The 5,770-nt window shown below is 43.7% G+C and overlaps 1 pseudogene; it reads right to left on the reverse strand.

The window, feature by feature from the left end:
• Nucleotides 1-5,228: 5,228 nt before the first annotated feature.
• LOC116749084 lies at nt 5,229-5,537 on the reverse strand (annotated as a pseudogene).
• Between the last annotated feature and the right edge of the window lie 233 nt (nt 5,538-5,770).

Raw genomic sequence — 5,770 nt, forward strand, 5'->3', positions numbered from 1 at the left:
CCTCCGGCCACTCCAGCCTTCTCTCTGGTCCAGGAACCACCCCAGACTCACTCCTGCCTTAAGATTTTTGCACTTGATTTTCGCTCTGCTCAGAAAGCTTTCTCCAGCTGGTTATGTGGCTGCCTCCTGGCCACATAGCCCTCAGCCCCGTCTCCTCCTTGAGGGCCTCAGCGGCCACCTCATCTTCTCCCGCCCGTCTGTGCACCTAGCATTCCCGACTTGATGCACCTCCAGGGGCCCAACTGCTCTTTCCCTTGGGCCTTGTCACAGAGGTGAGAGGGTGGCTCCCTCCAGATCAGGGGCAGGCTTCTCTCTGCCCGCCGTCAAAGCCTCAGGTTCCCTGAGTACAGGTCTTCCCTCTGTGTGTGGCATTCCCACGGTCTCCCAGCGGCCCTGTGCATGGGCAAGCCGGAAGACACAGGGTGACACTTCTGTTTGCTGAGCTGAGAGTAACTGGTCATCTTGCTGGGATGCAGTGTCTCGCTGCCCACTTTGGGCATTTACAGGGCTATAGCAGGTTTACTCCTGGCCGTCCCCTGGGAGGTTTGGTCCTTCCTCTTGATTGGTGCAGTGAGCAGGAGAAAAATCACATCTCAGGCCCGGTACCCTTGACCTCCCTCCTCTGCCTGCCTGACCAGCACCAGAAACTGCCTGGTTTATTTTAGGTGTATTTTCCCCCACTGCCCACATGCCAACCCAGGAGCATGGGAACCTGCTCTTGACTTGTCCGCTGCCATAGCCGGGGCACCTGGGGCAGCAAACACATCAGGCATCAGGCAGCTCAGTAAATGCTTGTTGAATGAAAGAATGAACTGTACCCATGACACCAAGCAGCTCATGGAAACCACCTTTAGATCAATGACCTGCTCTGTCTCAGAGTTTCCCGGAAGGTCGCATTCGCTATGGACTGAATTGTGGCCCCACATAAACTTCATATATTGAAGCCTCAACCCCAGTGTGACTGTATTTGGAGACGGGGCCTTTAAGGAGGCAATTAAGGATAAAGGAGGTCATGAGGGTGGGGACCTGATCCTTACAAGAAGAGGGAGAGAAACCAGGGATGTGTCTGCACAGAGGAAGACCACGGGAGGGTGGCCATGGGGGAGCCGAGGAGAGTGGCCTAAGGAGACACCAAACCTCCAACACCTTGATCTCAGACTTCCAGCCTCCAGAACCATGAGTAAATAAATGTCTGTTGTTTAAGTCCCCCAATATTTTGTGACGGCAGCCCTAGCAGACTAATATAATGTCCAATAACAGATGTGCTGTGTAGAAATAGTCCAGCACTAGAGACTCGAAACACACACGGATTTTTCCTTAGAACAATGGTAATAGGAGCATATCTCTGTTTTTGTTTGTTTGTCTGTTTTATTTCAAATCAATTTAAACATTTTAAAAGATTTTTATTAGAGTATAGTTGATTTGCAGTGTTGTGCTAGTTTCAGGTGTACAGCAAAGTGAATCAGTTATACATATACATACAGATATCCACTCTTTTTTAGATTCTTTTCCCGTATAGGCCATTACAGAGTATTGAGTAGAGTCCCTGTGCTGTACAGTAGGTTCTTATTAGTTATCTATTTTATATATAGTAGTGTGTATATGTCAATCCCAACTTATTCATCCCCCCCTTATCCTCTGGTAACCATAAGTTTGTTTTCTACATTTGTGACTCTACTTCTGTTTTGTAAATAAGTTCATTTTATATCATTTTTTAGTTTTCACATATAAGCAATGTCATATATTTGTCTTTCTTTGTCTGACTTACTTCACTCAGTATGGCAATCTCTAGGTCCATCTGTGTTGCTGCAGATGGCATTATTTTGTTCTATTTTATGGCTGAGTAATATTCCATTGTATGTATGTACAACATCTTCTTTATCCATTCCTCTGTTGATGGACATTTAGGTTGCTTCCATGTCCTGGCTATTGTAAATAGTGCTGCAGCAAACATTGGGGTGCATATATCTTTTCAAATTATGGTTTTCTCTGGGTATATGCCTAGGAGTTAGGATTACTGGGTCTTATAGTAGTTCTATTTTTAGTTTTTTAAGGAACCTCCATACTGTTCTCCATAGTGGCTGTACCACTTTATACTCCCGCCAACAGTGTGGGAGGGTTCCCTTTTCTCCACACCCTCTCCAGCATTTACTGTTTGTAGATTTTTTGATGATGGGCATTCTGACTGGTGTAAGGTGATACCTCATTGTAGTTTTGATTTGCATTTCTCTAATAATTAATGATGTTGAGCATCTTTTCATGTGCTTCTTGACCATCTGTATGTCTTCTTTGTAGAAATGTCTGTTTAGGTCTTCTGCCCATTTTTTGTTAAGGTTGTTTGGTTTTTTTGATATTGAGCTGCATGAGCTGTTTGTATATGTTGGAGATTGCCTGGTTTACAAATATTTTATCCCATTCTGAGAGTTGTCTTTTTGTTTTGTTTATGGTTTCCTTTGCTGTGCAAAAGCTTTTAAGTTTAATTAGGTCCCATTTGTTAATTCTTGTTTCTGTTTTCATTACTCTAGGAGGTGGATCAAAAAAGATTTTGCTGCAATTTATGTCAAAGAGTGTTCTTTGTTTGCAAAGCAGAAATAGAGACATAGAGGTAGGGAATGGACATATGGATACGGGGAGAGGGGAGGAGGGGTGGGATGAATTAGGAGATTGGGATTGACATATATACACTGCTATGTATAAAATAGATAACTAATGAGAATCTACTGTATAGCACAGGGAACTCTGCTCGGTGTTCTGTGGTGAACTAAATGTGAAGGAAATCCAAAAAAGAGGGGATATATGTATACTGTAGCTGATTCACTTTGCTGTACAGCAGAAACTAACACAACATTGTTAAGCAACTATACTCCAATAAATATTAATTTTAAAAAAAGGGTTTTGACCTTGCAGGTTGGGATTGTCCAAAATTGGACACTTTACAGAGGAGCACCATTTATAATTTGCTCTTCCAGGAAAACTGGGCTGTGTGGTTGGCCTGTTTATAAAGGAGATGACATCTATTTAAGTAATGAAATGTCAGCTTGAAACTTAGAGGTTTTAGTAATAAGGTAATATATTAGGTAAATACAGATGGCAGTGCCGCCCCCTCTTCAGGCTGTTTCATGCTCACTGGATGGTGGGCCACTTTTGAAGATTCAGTATTTCTAGTGAATGAGCTGTAGGAATAGTTCATGGATTCTAAGGTGCACATCTCCTCCACATTCCATCACCTCTAAAATTGCTGGGAGTCGTGCCCCCGCCCAGGTCCAGGGCTGGTTGTCATGGCCCAGGCTTGTGCACACCTGGTCCCAGCAGTTTATGGTGTCACCGTTTTTCATGTGCTGAGTTTGATTTGCTGGTTAAAACATCTTCAGAGGGATTACACTTGACCCTGCATTGAAGAGAGATGGTGCTGTGTGCACAGAAGGATGGGGGGAAGAGAGTGGCACTTGGATTTCATCTTAATGGAACAGGTAAGCCTCTTTAAGACATGACTTTGAGTCTACACTTCCTTGCCCACCAGAATCAAGTGCTTTATGTATCCCAAAGAAGGAAGGTCTGTAGAGGTAGATGAGTTTATCATTTTTGTTTGTTGCTGAAATATATAAAAAAAAAAGTCAGCCCACCCTAAGCAATAAAACACCACCCTCCAGCTTACTGAGGGGTGTCTGCAGCTTGGAATAACATCCCAGAGGCAACTCTGACAGCATCCTCGCTCCTGAAGTGTCAGGACATGGGGCATCATTGATGAAGAATTCTAGGAAATCTTAATTTTCTTTTCATGTTTGCACAAGAATGATGTTGGAAAGAAACCTCTGTCTAATATAAACATAGAATAAAAACTAGAAGTGCTATAAAAATGTGGGGTCCTAGTTAACCTAGAAGCTTACTTTTGTTCTTAATTTCTTTTACGTTATGTCTAACAATTATGGAAACAGCGATGGTTAATTTTATGTGTCAACCTGGCTAGATCATAGTATCCGTATTTTGGTCAAACACATCTGAATGCTGCTGTGAAGGTGTTTTTAAAATGTGATTAGCATATAAATCAGTAGACCCTGAGTAAAGCAGATGACCCTCCATGATGTGGGTGGGCCTCATCCAGTCAGCTGAAGCCTCAAGAGAACAAACTTAGGTCAGCCTTGGAGGAAGGCATTCTGCCTCCAGACAGCCTTCTGCTTCAAGCTGCAGCATCATCCCTTCCTTGAGTCTCCAGCCTACCAGTCCACCCTGCAGATTTTGGACTTGCCAACCCCCATAATCATGGGAGCCAATTCCTTCAAATCAACCTCTGTTACAGATAGGAAGGTAAATAGAGAGAGAGAAAATAGAGACATATAGATAGAGACATACACACACACACACCCTACTGGTTCTGTTTCTCTGGAGAGCCCTGACTAATGCAGAGATTCAGGTTTAGTAAACATGGCTGTGGTTCTGTTACCGATCCAAACTGGATCTGCTTGCCTATTTGCAGTAAAGCCAATCTACTGACACTGGGTTGTGGTGAAGGAAAGTGCAGCATTTATTGCAGGAGCCAAGCAAGGAGTCCAGGCAGCTAATGCTCAAAAAGACCTAAACTCCCCAGTGGGTTTCAGGGAAAGGTTTTTAGAGACTGGGTGAGGGAGGGGGGTTGTGGAGTGTGTGATCAGCTTGTGGACATTCTTCTGATTGGTTGGTGGCGAGGGAGTCAACACCATCAACCTTCTGGTTCCAACTGCTCTGGGGTCTATGTGCTTGTGGGCAGCATACAGTTAACTTCTCCCACCTGGTAGGGGTTTCATTACCTGCAAAACAGCTCAAAGGACATGGCTCAGAATATTATCTATAGCTCTTGAGGAGGAACTAAAGGTCTTTGACTTTGTTTAATGGCTAAACTATTATTATTTTGGTTTGCTTAACTGTTTCCTTTCTTTCTGCAGTCTTTTCACTTCTCTGATTAAATTTACTCTTTGGAAATCAGGGAAGGCCTAAGAAGCTAAGGTTTTTCTGCAGACAAGAGACAGGCAGAGGACATGGGGGTGGAGGGTGTCTATTCAGCAAAGGCCCCATGGGGTCCTGCTCGGTTACAGTTCCTGCTCTGAATCTTGTTGCCTTTTTTTCCCATTAGTTTAGATATCATTAGTTATTATAAAAGAGAAACATGGAAATATTTACATGATGAAAGATTTCAGAACTTCACTGGAATGGGCAGCTAGCTTCACGTGATGCCATTTCAGTAGTGACTTATTTTAGTCAACGTATTTTCCAAGAATGTCACCATCTCTAAATAAGAAATAATCCTTGTCGTCTAGAACTACTTTGGTGCCTCCATATTCTGGGAGAAGAACTTTATCTCCGACTTTCACACCAGCTGGTTGAATCTCTCCACCCTTTCCTTTAGAGCCCGATCCAACAGCTACTACCGTTGCTTGCAATACTTTTCCTTGTGATTGTTTTGGAAACATAATGCCTTCTTTGGTTACAGTTTTGGCTGCACTTTTTTCAGCTAATACTTGGTCAAAGAGGGGAAGAAAGTTTTAAAATGCCTGTCCTGCCATGACTCCGGTTGCCGCAGTTCGTACTCTGCTCTCTAGCCGCCGCCACAAGGAGGAGACCCTCTTGTTGCATTTTGTGCAGGCTCTCCAAGACTCATCTCAGCCTTCAGTGAAATGTGAATGATGCACCATCCTCACGGGGTTATCTTGAGGGTTTCGGGAACAAGACTGTTAAACCATTTGCCCAGGTGCCAGGCTTGGAGGAAGAGGGAAGAGCTCGAAGCTCTGTGCAGGGG

Source organism: Phocoena sinus, chromosome 2 (genome assembly GCF_008692025.1).
Source record: "Phocoena sinus isolate mPhoSin1 chromosome 2, mPhoSin1.pri, whole genome shotgun sequence".
Classification (NCBI taxonomy): domain Eukaryota; kingdom Metazoa; phylum Chordata; class Mammalia; order Artiodactyla; family Phocoenidae; genus Phocoena; species Phocoena sinus.